Below are 16722 nucleotides of genomic sequence, written 5' to 3' on the forward strand. Positions count from 1 at the left end.
AAGAAATGTACTTCCAAAATGGAAATGGTACCAGCACTGTGGCAAATGAATCAAATCCCAAACCCAATTATGAAAATGTCTGCATAAAAGCAATGCAAAGGAGCCATTGTATCAGTAACTGAAACAGTATATCTAAATAATATATATAAATAATTTTAAAAATGACAAAAAAACAGTAAATAAATTGTATCAGTAACTAAAACTGCAAATCCAAATAATATATATAAATAATTTTAAAAATTACAAAAAATGAAAATAGTCAAGAACTTATAAAAGTAAAAAAGTTTGTTCAAATGTTTGATGTACAACAAACGTGGACGAAAATATATTTGTTTATCCATATACATCTAAGAATTTTAAAATATGAAACTAATTTCTAAAAGTAAAAATAATTTATGAAATACAAACTTGCAAAATCAAAACAAATGTACTGATTTAAAAAATAATATTAACCAGGTCTGACTACATCTAATTACACACACACACACAGAAAAACCATAATACAATACAAGACCAATTTATCCAAATGGAAAACTGAACTGCCCTTTATCAAAAAATAAAATAGTATTAAAGTCAACTGAATTAAATATTTACATTTCACCATGGATGGATGAAAAAGTACAAACATCTCACAGTAGTTACATTTATATTAAATCTCTTTATATATATATATATATATATATATATATATATATATAATATATAAAGAAGACAAAACATTGAACGTCCATTATTACAGTTTTATGGTCAGGAATAAAAAGGCCCCCGTGGAATAAAAGCCAAATAAATGATTACATTAGCAGAAAGCAGACTAAATCACACTGGGACATCCTAATGTGGTGTGTGTGTATACGTGTGCGTGTGTGATCATACAATGTGTGTATGTTAGCTGGTGGGTGAATGAAATGAGCCATCTTAATGAGTTGTGCCCTAAACTGCATAGCTCAGCACAAGCGCCGCTAATGTAAACACACACAAGTCACTAGACAATCGAGAAAATAATCCCAGTTCATTTACATTTGCATTCACGGAATCGTTGACCTTCATCTTGCCAACGTTCAAGGAGTTGTCTTTGAAGCACAAGCAAGGGCGGAGTGTCCAAAGATATTAGCATCCAGTAAAACCGTCCACTTTGCGCGGGGTGACGACATTTCATGATTTAGCAGCCAAAGGCTTATTTCAAGAGTGTCGGCGACTTGCTGCCGGAATCGTGTGTTGTGTTTCGAAGGAAAATGTGAACACGCTGTTGGCAAACTATGGAAGGAAACACCTTTCATTTGTCCGAATGCCGACGTCTGTTTCAACGGGGGAATCCGTGAAACATACACACAGCGTTGAGTCATGTTGGACATACTTTATATTAAACGCACTGGACATATTCAAAAAGACAAAGTCTGCTTTATTGTCAACTTCTTCACATGTCAAGACACACAAAGACCACAGTGACAAGACATATTATATATATATAATATTTGTGATATTTTTATAGCCCTGCGCAGTTTTTTGCGCCATGGCTCAGTAAAGTTTGGGAAATGCTGCTTGCATAGTAATGTTGTGTTTTTACCATGTTGAGCTTTCCCACGCTGCTCCAGTGCAGTGCAATGATGTGAAAATGAGGTTGGTAGTTTTTAGAATCCTGCTGACAGAGCGTGTAAGAGTGCCAAGTCATTGTAGGAAAGAAAAGGGGGGGAATAAAAAAGACAGTGCCAAAAGTTCAAGATGGAGTATGCAAATGTATATCTTGATGACGCTGTGATGTCATCAGGCATCAGGATATGAGGTTGAGGGGGGGGCCCCGGGGCTGAAGCCGCAGGCCCGATAGGCGCTTTAGGAAGAATAATAAGAGGTGACCGCGATGCATTCACAGCCAGAGCAAGCGGCGGGTAATCAAAGCTCCGCCGCCGCTTCCCGACAGGACTTTATTTTTCCGAAGCCGTCGGCCAACGCGCCCCGCAGCTATTTTTACACGAGCGTCAGTGGGTCGAGTCGTTGGTTTGAGGCTACCAACGTGAACGTGTGCTGGTTTTTAATGGCAATGTGAACAAAAGCGAGTTTAGTCTGAATGAGATTCTTCCAGTTTTCACTTTTCTCAGAAAATGCTTTTTGAACACAGCTGGTACTTCATTATTCATCTATTGATGTGTCAAATTTAATTTGTTTCGTCACGGTGCTCATAACTTAAAATTAGGTACAATTCTGAAAATGCATCCCAATGCGCTAGTCTGGACAGATTGCTCCTCTATGTTGAAACCATGCATGTATTGCAAAACTGGTCTTAAGCAAACATGCGTGTGAACGTGAGCTCGCCAAAGCCTAAAACTTATTTAAGAACATTGAGGGTTCAAACCCTGAACCTCAGAACTGTGAGGCAGACGTACGTGATTATCGAAACATTTGTATACCATTTTTTTCCCCACCTATTTTCTGTTTTAACCGAATTCAGAAAGGTTAATGGTAAAAAAAAAAAAAAACATTGTACCGTAATTTGTGAAAAACTTTTTTTCGTCGCATCCATAAAGATCAAGAAATTTAAAGAACGCAGATGGGACACATTTTAGTCTGTCATTTTAACCATTCAGTTCTCTCATCATTTTATTCATAGACAAAATCTCAGCATTCTAAAGATGTGGCCCGTGAGCGTACAGTATAAGTGTGTATTCATTGGATTCACCTATTTCTCTCTCTCTCTCTCTCTCTCTCTCTCTCTCTCTCTCTCTCTCTCTCTCTCTCTCTCTCTCTCTCTCTCTCTCTCTCTCTCTCTCTCTCTCTCTCTCTCACACAAGCCCACCGCTGGTAGCCTGTTAGCGTGTCGGCTTCAGAGGCCGGCTGAGGCGAGGATAATAATTCACAGATCCTTTCAAGTGTGAGCCAGACGTCTTTGTAGGAGGCTGGGGATTTAAAAAAGAGAGAGAGAGAGAGAAAAAGTGAAAGAGTGACATGGCGGACAGACAGGAGGCAGAGAGCACGCTGAGAAAGGACACGTAACAGGTGTGGAAGGAGAACCGACAGCAGATATCCTCCAGATGTCTGTAGGGAGAATAATAAAAAAAAAGGAGAATTGTAGTGTCAAATCAAACCAAACTTGAGCATTATCATCTTCTGCCAAAGGCTTCATTTTAGACTTTGAGCATTAGCTTGTGCACATGGAATTCCCAGCGCTGGTCGCCAGTGAGCAACTGTCAGAGGTGACTCACAGAAGCATCACAGCGCCATCTACTGCTTGTGTGTCATGTGCAGAGCGGGACGGCTGGGGGCAGCCCACCCTGCTGTGCACAGCCCTACTCTATTTGAGCCGACCCGTTTATTTGTCGGACACAATCAATACTCATAATGAGCTCATCAACTGAAGAGGTGCAGTTTCAGTTTAATTTGGCTAATCAGCGGAGATGCCCTCATGATCCAGTAGACCCAATTAAACATAACTACCATGTGTGCACTAAATGCCATGGGACAGACGTTCGCAAACTTAAAAAGGTACCAAAAAAAACAACAACGAAGTGCTACAAGGATCGCCATAATGAACAACGTTAAAATACAGTAACGTAGTAGGTGTAAGTCCTCATTAAACAATAAACATCATTTTTACAAGAAAGACATACTCTTATATATTATTCAAAATAGTCCTGCTACATCGGAATCAAACTTTAATGATGGAAGAGTCATATTTAAGTTTTGGGTGCTTCTTTTTTCGGTGAACGTATTTCTTCCTCACTCTTTCGCAGCCCGCGTGGTTCTCATAAGAATTTCCCGCCATGTTTCAAACTTGCACGTACTTCCATTCGTGAGATTGTGTTTACAAACTGACAAAATTTACCTGAAATTAATATCCCCACTCACAAAAGCTGACAAGCCAAATCGGTACTACTCTCGTCTGGAATATTCGTCCACATCAAAACGATTCTTGCTAGATTCCAAATCAACGAGCTTCTCGTCCAGGCTGTAATATTGAGAATAAAAAGGACACTTTGATAAATAAGTCGCTCATCTTTTAGTTTTTTTTTTTATTGTCATGTCTCTCTGTTGATGACGTCACCAGATAAAATAATTGGTCTTGTAAAGAAAGGGTAGCACCGTCTTTTGCTGGGAAACATTAAAATTCTGCAGTAATTATGTCTCTATGGCTCACCTTGGTGCACGGCCATGCGTCCGTCCGTCTGTGAGTGTGTGTGAGTGTGTGTGCGTGCGAGACAACATGGGCTGATTTTTTTTACTCTACCGGCCCCCCACCAGAATTGGAGGACAATTCCAGTACCGTTTGTGGACACTTTTATCATTTTTGGTTATGTTTACAAGCAAAATTTTACAAACATATAATTATATTTATCCTGCTCAGTCATTAGTGGTAATTTTATTTATTTAGTTATTTCAATGACAGTGCTGCAAATCAATTATGTTATATTTTTCTTAAGCATACATGCTAGCTGTGTTAGACACATGCCTACCGGTCAAGAACAAACTGTTCTTAGCCAAAATGATTAAAAAATGGGAAAATTAAAAACTATCTTATCATCGGAACAAATCATTTCATGTCATTCTTGCTGAGTCATTAGAGTTACTTATTTCTCTTCCTCCTGAAGGCTTAAGAGTAGTAACAGGGTTGCATAAACATACTTCTTCTTTCCTTTCCACCCTCTCCATTAGTAGATTAGATTTATTTCTAATGCCGCTGGGCACCCTGATTTTTACTGGTCCCATTACTAGTAAATCATCCCAACCTGTGCTGGGTTTGGAAACATAACGCAAAACTTCTATACATGCTACTCACGCACACACACGTACACACACACACACGCACACACACACACATCGTATATACAGGCCCAGAAGCAGACACTGCGATGGTGTGATTGAACGGAAGGACAGAATTGGGTTCAATTTCATCCCATCCACATCTATCCTTTTATTCCCATCTTCACCCCAGGCGTGAAGGATTTTCATATTCTAATATCGGAGGAGGTCGTGGCTGGTCTAGATGAGGTGTTCTGGAACAGAATTTACGTAATGCATTTTTTCCTCTCTTTCATAAATGGCAATTTTATTTTTTTTCCCCCCCGTCATGTCTTACCTGGACACAAGGAAGACTGATGTGAACGAGTCAAGGAGACAAACGGCGGAGTCGCTCATGTTTATGTACGCTTATGAGCGGGTGGCCATTACTTGTGAGTGCTCCTCATTTGCCTCGTGTCACCGGCTCATCATTTATTACAGCATGGGAGGGGGCAATTGTGGTGGTTGGAGAGAGGGGCTTTCTTTGTACTTTCACCCTCTGTGACAAAAGTGCTGATGGCAAAGTCCATTTTCATCACGTCGCGACAGCTTGGAGCACATTTGCCGCCATAAAGTGACAGGCGGTGGCGCATATGTCGTATATTTCATGGCCACACGTAGCGGAGTTACTCATATTATTCCAAGATATGTATTTGTGTACATGATGTCATAAATCAGAGGTAGAACATGACTTTTGCACTGAAATACTGCATGGCAGCCGCACCCGATTGTGTTTATCCTGCAATAATAACTGTCATAACCCAGCACTAGAATTCAATTCTCCAGAATGCCAAATAAATGAATAATATAAAAAAAAAATTGGAATATTCATGCTAATGCTGATCACATAATTTCATAGTACTCCCTGGATGCTGTGCACATATCCCCTGTGGATGTGATTGGCATCGGGGCTTGTAATGCTTAAATTTTGCAGGAGATGTGTATTGTAGGACGGAGACTTAAAAATATCTTGTTTTCCTTTTTTTTAATTAACTGTGCAATTTATTGGAATAAATCTTTATAGAAAGTAAATGAAAATTAAGATTAAATATTAAATGTTTGATTTGAATTAATACACCAGTTTATTTTGTTCCTTGGCCATCTGGGGGCAGTATAAGACAGACTTGTATACTGTTCATTCGGATATCTCGACTCTTCTCAGCTCATCAGTACAGCACTTGTAATCGTTCTGAGTTTAAATAAGGTGTGAGGGTGATTAATTATATTCTTTCTACACTGCACTCTTCATGTTAAATCTACGCTAAAATATGGATGCTCTTAATGTTCGCATCATGCTAAAGGGTTGACAGGATGACCTATGTGGTTGTTGGTGTTTTGAATCCACAATATTTAAGAATGTTTGGAAATTAGATCGTCAAAATTCACCATGTTTTCCGTTTACAGAATATCAACAATTCATTTTATTCCAATTTTGTGAATGTTCAGAAAATATGAACTCGTTTGGATTTTGCCGACAGCCTAAGAGACAGGCATTGCATTATTTTCACATTTTCCTGAAATGTGAAATTTCACGGTATTCCAACATTCACGTAATTGCCAGTCTATGAGTCATAGGAGAAGGATGATAATAAGCCTGACTAGCTAGAGAAATGCCCACAATTTCCTGCTTCATTTGTTATACCATGCGAAAATGATAAGCGAATCCAACGGTAAATGTAATTCATTCCCTCTCGCACTTCCGTAGTTATAAATCCTATATCTGGATTATTGACGTTATAGGTTGTCGTGAAGCCATAGGCCCTCCCTCCCTCCTTTCTTTTAACCCACACCCGACCTGGCTAATGAATTAAGGATGTGTTTCCTGCACCTGTCTGCTTATCTCGGACCACACATAATAAACAAAGCTTGCTCAGAGGGGTGACACACACACATACACAATCTGGATCCACTCAATCTAATCCATCCCCCTTAATGGCCACTGCTGCTTTACACACACATGCGCACAAATTAGATCAGAAATTTCCTCCCATTCATTGAAGCATAACAGAAGTTTTAATATAGGATATGGATGCACACGCACACGTATAGACGCACACACACAGCGAGCCCTCTCATCCTGTTAGCCCTGACATTAGCCACTCAGTGTTCCTAACTGGATCATGGGGCTCGCTAAAGAGATTAAGACCTGGAGACAGCATAGCAACCACACACACACTAACGAGTTGTATCCCTCTCCCTCTCTTAATTCCATTCTCTTTCTCCATCCCGCTGTTTCAAATCCATTGCATCCCTCACTCCGGCTCTCATTCAAGCAGACAGACTGTCAGCCGTGCTAGAAGAAGTAATAGTAGAAGTAGAGGAAGAAGAAGAGTGTCAGTGGAATTAGCCGGGCACTCTGCGAACGGGCAGGTTGACAGCGGGCGCTTGTTAGCTATCACGATCACTTTGTTTCACCCCGGGGGCAGGTTTGAGCACAAGAAATAGTTGTAAAAATTTTGATGGATATTAAAAGTAGACTGATTTTATTCCCACCCAATTTAACACAGTCTCCCATGTCTTAATAGACCTTTCAATTCATTTTCTAGTCAGAAGCTGAAGAGAGTTGTCATCGGCAAATAGAACATTTTTATGTAGTCTCGAGACACAGGAGCAGATATCGTTTACATACATGGTGAATAATTTAAGGCATTGCATAGACCTTGGGGGAACCTCATGAGTCCTCATCAATCAAAAATGATTGGACGTTATTGAACTGCACATACTGAAATCTCTTAATCTAAATAACTTTTCATCCATATAAAGTGCTCATGCCATATTGCTCTTGATTCATTCAGTATGCTAGGATCTGTAGTACCAGATACTTTTTTAAGCTACCGTATTTTCCGAACTATAAGGCACACCTAGAAACCTAACATTTTCTCAAAAGCCGACAGTGCGCCTTATAGTCCGGTGCGCCTTATATATGGACCAAATTCCTAAATTTAAACTGGCCCGAAGCATTGTGTCATGAAATCGATCATAAGTGGCCCGCTGAAGAATCATGAATCAAAAAGACTATGGATCATTATTTTGTGATTATAAAGTAATTTGTTGCATCTGAAGTTGAAATAAAAAAGATAAAATGGAGAATGATTTGATTTGGATTAAAAATCTGACATGACGCATTAATGGTGCGCCTTATAGTCCGGTGCGCCTTATATAAGAACACATTTTTAAAATGGGCCATTCATTGAAGGTAAGCCTTATAGTCCGGTGCGCCTTATAGTCTGGAAAATACGGTATAAAAATCCCAACAGTAAATTCCTATCTATAGTGGCAGCTATTATTGCCACAAGTTCCATTGCTGCCATCAAGGTGGTCCGTTTTTCTGTAAAAGTCTTGTGATTAGGTGAGCGGCTACTTGCTCTCAGGCAGCTCAAACAGCAGGCAGCACTTCATCACCAAAGTGGCCACTTACACTTGTCAATATGTGTGCTAGCGGTTGAGCCAATGAGTTGGCTATTAGATAAGTTGACTTTACGACACGGCTAGACTGATCGCTAATCCAAACTACAAAAAAAAAAAAAGCACTTACAAACTTGTGTGTCTTAAGGGCTTCTTTGTAAAATAACCCTTAGCACCAATACCATTTTAACAGCCTGACATCTATACCTTCTGGATATAGTAACAATGTCCACTGAGTCTGTGGGAATACTCTAAAGATGACAGGATGACTTTTTTTTTGGGAGCAAAACATATTTCATGTTCAGGAAAAGTATAAAATATTCAATAAAATGCAAATCACACTTGCAAGATCAATAGCATGATTTGTATTGGTGTTAGTGGCTAGCAGTACTTAGACTCAAACTTTGTCAGAAAAATAAGAACGCGCGTATTCCGAGTCATTTCCAGTGCTCTTAATGGAGACCATTTATGGCATAAATTTCACATTGGCTGTTTACTTTATTGATCGAAAAACAAGCATCACCGACTTGCAAACAACGCAAGGACAACCTGTGCTGCCCTTGGTGTTTCCTTTGCACCCAAACAAAAAAAAAAAAAAGTTAATTGGCCCGCTAGTGAAATGGCCCTCGGTAACCTTGACAACACCGAGACCTGCTGAGAGACGCATCAGAACTCTCGCAAACACACTGAGGCGGCTTCAAAGGTGAGGATGGTCGTAGTCGACCTGCAGAACATGTCATCTCATAAGTATACAGCCGGCGTGCACATTTCATTTATTTTCAGCGCCGTGCATACTTATATGCTCATAAAGACACAAACACACACAGGCACACGTGCACATATATATGAACCCCCCAACCCCTCCTTGCTGTCTCCTCCTTCTGTGCAATCTGCTAATTTGCCCTGGGTTATTTATGGGCGCTAAGGTGCTCCCCAGATGCTTATAAAGCTAAAACACCTCACTCAGCTTCTTTATTCTGCACACACATAAACGCGCACACACTCCTAGTCCATCTCGTATCATCTCGTCCTGCGGCTTGACCTGTACTCTCACTCCACTCCTTAGTCCAGTGATTTTATTTATTTATTTTGTAGCATATACAGCGATTCCAACCTATTTGCAGTTGGTTATTGACAAATTCACCGATTCTCTACGAATCCTCGGCTAATGGAAAAGTAATAATCGGTGTCAAGGAAGTATGTTGAGGTGATTGTAAGACGGGTGTGGGCAACTTAAATGATACAGTGGGCCAGAATTTTTCATCACTGCTACTGTGGGACCACACAGGACCATGTGTGTTCATTTTAAATATGGAGAAAATACATGGTGTTCTGCATTAAGGAAAACCTCCATGTATAACCGCTGCTCACTAAAATGCCTGGGAAAAAATAGGGGCAAGGGAGGCTATTTTTCTTTCTTGTTTTTACATAGCTAAAAAATGTTCATCACATTATCGGTAAGTTATTTTAACCGATTGAAGTGATCCGAATGGGACTAATCAAATGTCTACAGTACCTTTAAGCCAAAGAACTCAAAGCCAAGGGAGAGCGGCAATATCGCCGTCCGGCACTCCAAATAAGAAAAAACATCGCGACAGAATAACCTCGGCTACATTCAAGCGGATTAAGCGATCACAAAGAGCCGCGTGTGCACCCATGCCGCCTTAACCCCTGCCAATAATTTTCTTTTTGTCCCGGCTTGTAAGTCATCTAAATTTGTTGGTCGTCCTGTTTGGGCAGAGCGCCAGAAAAGCTTTTATAACCATAAAGGCCTATGGATCACAGAGAATTGCATTAAGCTGTCCAATTTAATTACAGCATTGACAAAACATAATAGATACTTACAGCCTTACATGGAGCGATGGGCCCAAAGTCGCATCCAGGCAGGGGAAAAGTGCAGACAATGCTGATGTGGGTTGTGTATCAAAGGAATGTGTGTGTGCGTGATTGTCTATCCAGGTGTGTGTGTATGTGTGTGTGAGAGTTTCTAATGAGGGATTTGCAGGAGCCCAGGAGAGCTTTTGAGAATGCTCGGTTTGATTTAGATGCTACGGCTCTCGGATGATTCACGCGCACACGCGAACGCACACACAAATCCATACAATAGAGCGAGTTAGGAAAGTGGCCGTCCCGTTCCGGCCAGCTAGGCCTGTCGACTTCCATCCGCCGTGATCAATAGAGGGAGCCATATTTTTATTCGGAAAGCAGCCACTTAATTAAATCACAGAGGGTGGGAGGGGTTGTTATGCAGGGGGGGTTGGTCGTTACCAGAAGGGAGCAAGGGCACACATAGGAGAGATTGATGAAAAATCTGGGGATGTGAAACAAGCAGAAGAAGACAGGCCATTCAGTGTGTCCTACGTAACACAGAGGACACACTTTATGGCACACTTACTGACAGAAAGGGATTTTTCTTGAATTCTTTCATTCGTACTCGCAGGAGTGTGGTGCAAAATATCCCAGTGGAGCACATTGTGATATTTACTACATACAGGGTCTTTTTTTTTTTTTGCTTGATGCTTAAAAAATAAATAATCTGGAGATTTTGCTTTTGAACACCTCAAATGTAGCTTTCACAGGCCGCAACCCACATCTGAAACTGAGCGTTGCCACGCATTCAATCCACGTCAATACTTTCAAGTAATAGCTAAAATTATGCTCTCTTGTGTCACATTCATCTTTGACGTCAAGTCCAAATGTGTCCAAAAGTGTTTCAATACTTTTGTAGCAAAGTGTAATATTCTGCCCCTTGCAAAAATGTCAAATCAAAGTAGCAAGGAGTGTGAGAACAGCTTTTCAAACAGATCTGGTGGGTAAATCATCCAATCAGATGTGTTCAACGCAGCAGGCCCCTCCCTAAAAGGTTTCCCCTCGTACGTTTTTTTTTTTTTTATCACAGAAAAAACTTTCCAGGAATTTAGGCCATAGTTTTAATGCTCCATGTTTGTCCGATACTTACTATTATAAGCCTTCTTTCCAACAGTGATGTTTTAATTTTCTGTACTCAAATTATTGAGCAATATTTAACAATTTTAGTAATTAAACATAGTGTAAAATATTTCTTACCACTCTCGCAAACCTTTCTAATTCTTATTCTCGAAAGCCGAGGCCACAGATCAAGATTTGAGGTGTATGCCCTCATATGTATGTATATATTGTGTGTGACTTGGGATTTGAATTATAATGCAATTTCTGGACTTAAATATGTATTCATTATCCCAGCCAGACGAGCTCTGAGGATTCATTTATGGATTCAGAATCATTTACATCTGCATCTGAGGCCCCGCTTTATTATCCAGGCATTCCTAAGCACCGAACTGTGATCATCAGCTGCGCTGTGGGAATTCATCAAATATTATTACTTAAGATCTCTGGAAATGTTTTTCTTCCCTTCCTGCACGAAGCGGTAGATCAGCTTTGCGTCGAACTAAACGGGCCCAGAATTCACACGTCCAAGTTGTGCATCGTCGTATGTACCCACCACCACTTTTAGCTTAGACCAGACAGCTTCGCAAGTAAGGACCACTTTGCGCTGGCCAGCAGTCAATATTTATTACTGTCTTTATGGAAGAGTATTAAATGCAGTTACAGCCCCCCAGGGAGGGAAGGGGAGACTGGAGGAAGATGAAGGGAGGGCAGGGCAAGGAATAAGGCTTCCATTTGAAAGTAGCTCGGATTTCAGAGGCGACGTTCCCAGAGTTCCCTTCCCCTTCTTTGTGGCTTCCCCCGGAGTGGAGCCAAGGGTCGCCTCTGTCTTTCACGTTACACACAACACACGCACACACATACCACATATATATATATATATATATATATATATATATATATATATATATATATATATATATATATAGATTTGATATATTTCTGTACATTCACCCTCACCTTGATTGTCATCCTAAGTCCTCTGATATGTGGTTTGGATGTATGGGATCAAACAGGTTAATAATTCCTATGTCAACAAGCCTGAAGGTGTATATAGTTTATAGCTCAAACCTACTGTGTGTTTACTAATGCAAATGGACAGACAGACAGACAGATAGACAGACACACAGACAGACACACAAGCACACACAGGGTTGAAAGTGTATGACGTGTGAGTGGGTTTGCAGTGTGTCATTGTCTGCAGGGGGTTAACAGTAATATCCGAAGCGACGTAGGGTCGACCTGCCAGCTGTTATTATTCTCTTCACATGAATAATGGAAGTTAATATGGTGGATGTGTTAGCTAGGAGATAGATAATACATGCATTCACATACACTAACCCTTTGCACCTTTCAAACACAGATGAGGTGAAATACCTACACAGATGAATGTCCAAAATGCGAATGGCAAATCCTGTTAAAATAGTGGCGGAGGTTCAAACACAAAAGCAGACATCTGTGTTTTTGGGGAAAGTAGTTAATTGACTATTCTCTGTTCCTGCTTTCCAGGTTACAGCTCGTAAATTGGTTTGATGGTGTTGAGTTCATTTAAATTCAGTAATATGCTCAAATATTCTTTTAAATTGTAATGACTTCGAAGTATAATATATTTAATTATATCATTATATAAAAATAAATTATTGACCTTTACGGCAACAAACTCAGTTGTTTGGTCCAAAACAATTTGCTGAGTTGTTAGCTTTGAGATACAATAAACATCAATGTGGGGAAAAGCCAATTTTCACACCGATGAAAGTGAAATTGCCATGAAATTTTGAATTCCCCTAACGTTTTTTTTTGTTTTTTTACAGCAAGAGTATTTCAGCCCACTATGTATAGGGAGAAGTGAGTGCACATCAAACTGCTTCCCAAGGCTGAATATGACTGTGTTGACTTTGTTCCCCTATTTGGTGTCAGCACAGTAGAGCAAATTGAAACATAGCAGCAGATTGCAGGTGAAGAGACTTCTTAGCCTCCACATACGCCAAGCAATCCTTCCGTGTTTGTGTGTCTCTAGTCTTATCAGCCGCTGTCCTTTTCAGCGGTTCAGGGTTCAGCCTCTTGTTGCAGATGGCCTTCTCTGAGCTCAAAGGTCAGCAGGTATGAGTCACGATGAGATGAGAGGAGGACTGCTGTTTACACGAGGACACGATACACATCGAGGTGTTCAAATGGGGCACTGTTGGCACTGTGGAGGAAAAACATTGGGATTCCCAAAGATGCTCTCATTGCGCTGATCTCTTTTCATGCTGATCGAATGAATCTGCTTTGTGATTTGAACAGTATTTTAAACATTTTTATCAACATTACAAGATATAATGGTATTATAAATTTCACTCGGTATTCAGAATACTGGTTGTATCCATGCATGCCGAGTTACATTGTAGAAAGTTCGGAAAATATCTGCGTCCCCACAAGACAGTTTTGAGGTCCCCAGCAATCTAATCATCCATCATTTTGAATCGATGCAGTTCTCCGCTTGGCGCCAAGCGTTCTGAACATTTTGAAGGAGGTTGTGTTGATAAGTAGTCACATTGCGCCCCCCCAACCAATAACTATTAAACCACAGCTCAGAATCAATCGGTGTCTTGGCGGAGCACGTTAAAATTTGTTTTGACTACAGTGCTCTGGATTTTGAAGGACTTTTGGCATAGCTAAGTATGCACACTTAATAATAATAATAATAATAATAATTCATTAAATTTGTATAGCGCTTTTCAAAAACCCAAAGACGCTGACAGGGAAGAAGGCAAAGACAAACAGGAGGGGGGACGGGGAAGAGACAATGGGATAAAATTAAAACGAGGAAACCAGTTATGGGTAGGGGAGGTCATAGGTTTGAGAGAAGAGGTAAGTTTTTAGACGAGACTTAAATATGGGGAGTGTGGGTGAGTCACAGACAGACTGAAGGAGAGAGTTCCAGAGTCGGGGTGAAGTGCAGGAGAAGGCTCTGTCCCCAAAGGATTTGAGTTTAGATTTTGGGACTGTCAAACGTGAGGTGTTGGAGGATCGGCGGGGGCGGTTGGGACAGTAGGGGACAAGGAGGTCGGATAGGTAAGTGGGAGCCAGGTTGTGGAGGGCTTTGAAGGTGAGGAGGAGTATCTTGAAGATGATGCGCTCCTCAATGGGGAGCCAGTGAAGAGAGCGGAGAACAGGAGTGATATGTTCACGGGACCGGGTGTGGGTAAGGAGACGGGCAGCAGAGTTTTGGACTAGTTGCAGTCTATGGAGTGAGTGAGCAGTGATTCCAGTGAAAAGGGAGTTGCAGTAGTCAAGCCGGGATGAGATGAAGGCGTGGATGAGGGATTCAGCGGCAGGGAGAGAGAGTTTGGAGGTGAGGTACTAGATGTACTTTGGACGTGAAATAAAATTAACATTAGTCATATGCAGTGTCGGGAAAGTACATTTTCTAGATGAAATGAAAATTTAGCTCACAAGTTTTGAAATGAACTTGTCCCATTCATACTTAACTATTTTTTTATCCAAGTTTATTGTTCCAAAAATAAAAAGTTCATAGTTCTTTTCATCAACACCATTTTGATGATGCACACGTTGTGCGACTGTTTGTGGCCGGGGTTGCCAAATCCTTTTTCTCCTGTTTAATTCAACCTTGTTTAGAGTGTTTTTTTTTATAGGCTGAGAAAAGAAAACCTGGTACTCTTGAACAAAAATGAACTGCCCTTCAAAAACTGTTTACTGGCGCCAAAATGTTCACAAAGCAAACATGTGCGCTCACAATATGTCCAAAATATGGTACAACACTGGTCATATGTTATTACTTTTATTTTGATTGAAGATAAAATGACCTCTGTTGTCAATCACTCATCTAGCATCACCCAATCTGATTATTTTCTTTGACACAAAATCTGCTTTAAATAATGTAAACATGATGGATTCAAAACAAAGCTTTGAAATATTGTACACGGAAATCCTATGAAAACGCAACTTATCATGCCTGGTTTCTTTCTCTTGATTGCGTTTTGTTCCACAGAGGGATGCAAATCACAGGAAACCTCCCACCCATGATAGATATGTACGTGTAGTTCGCAACGCAGATAAACAATGACTGTGTGACGGTTAATCGAAAGCGACAGAGCACGGAACGTATGTTTCTATTTTCTCAATCAAAATGTCAGACAGAAGAAAAGGAAGAAAACCGCCTTTTTGTAAATGAGCCAAGTCCAAAACAAATGGAAAGTGCATATACGATATATCCCGGCCAGGTTGCGCATTAATACAACACAATTCCATTCCAGCTTGTCAAAGTTCATTCATGCTGCCTGCGATGGCACGTATACAGACCGACAAGTTAGCAACTTTGATGCACCGCATATTCGGTTTCCGCATCAAGAAGTAGCCAGAGAGGGGAACATTCAAACCCACAACAAAAAAAAATGTTGGGCCAAATCCCTCTCCCAAGTTAAGCTTAGCCATACAACAAAGTTTTATTAATGTAAATAAAAGTCAAACAGTTAAATATAACATACATGAAAAACAATGCTATCGTAACAAAGAAACATAAAAATCAAATTCTAAAATAAGCGCTCAATTGGCATAACATATTCAGAGGCAGCCAATGAAGGGAGGCCAATGTCGTGCTCCCTCTTACGTGTTGCAGTTAAGAGGGCTGGCTGACTCCAATTGAAAAAAAAATGTAATGTAATGATGTTAAATATTAATTTTGGGTTAGGTTGAAAGTTTGATTTTTACTTCAGTACATAATGTGCAAGTATACAAATCTAGCTATACCGCAAAATCAATACAGCAGCAATAGAGAAATTAAAGTCACAAATGTATTACGAAAATCATAAATTACACAAATTAAAATAAATTGCAATACTTTACAAGTATATTCACTATATTACTAATGTTTTATGACCAGAATCGGATTCTAATTTCAATGGCTAAATTTATAACATACTCATTTTTAACCGTATCATTTATTTTTCATATGATAAGAAGTGACAGTGGTTTTTGTGTTATAGTCTTGCTTTGAACTTAAAAAAAAGTATCATAATACAGAAAGCTCACAGAAATGTTCCAATTCCTAACTTGATGTAATCATGTACATCGCCCATACAACTAATATTACTCTACAAAGAGACACAAACAATAACTAACATTAATCATAAAATACATCTCTAATTATTTCCAAATGTATGATGCCATTGCTGACCAGTGAGCCCGCACGTGTCGTACATGCCAGGAACTGGTTCTCACCATTTACGATAGTTGTAGCTGACAGTATGAAAAATATATTTTCCGTCGTCCGACCGCAGTAACGTTCCAATTAGCTCATCTGAAGCATTTCTTTTCCCCCTTTGTCTCATCTCATTGTGCTCCGGCTGCCGTCACGCTGACGCAGTTAACGGCCGCCCGTCGCGTCATGTCACATATGTTCTGGCTCATAGAGTGTACATATTCATTACAAATGTCGTAAGTTGGACGCAGTGAGCCAAAGTCAATGTGGAAAATAGAAATCAGTGAGGGCTTTACTTTTTTTTCCTGTAAGGCAGCGGAATGTGTGTGTTTTGAAGCCACGACGGGCGAGCTTTACAGTCCCACATATAACACCAGGATCAATTCCAATTGAGTCTTTGAGCTTTGAGGCGATTTGCATGTCAT

General features: G+C 40.1%; 1 protein-coding gene across 2 annotated transcripts in view; it reads left to right on the forward strand.

Annotated features, from left to right (window-relative positions):
- The window catches only part of slit3 (slit homolog 3 (Drosophila)), a 168110-nt gene that overhangs the window by 65540 nt on the left and 85848 nt on the right, over positions 1-16722 (forward strand). The window lies entirely within an intron of this gene.

The sequence above is a fragment of the Syngnathus scovelli genome, chromosome 1 (assembly GCF_024217435.2).
Source record: "Syngnathus scovelli strain Florida chromosome 1, RoL_Ssco_1.2, whole genome shotgun sequence".
NCBI classification, from domain to species: Eukaryota; Metazoa; Chordata; class Actinopteri; order Syngnathiformes; family Syngnathidae; genus Syngnathus; species Syngnathus scovelli.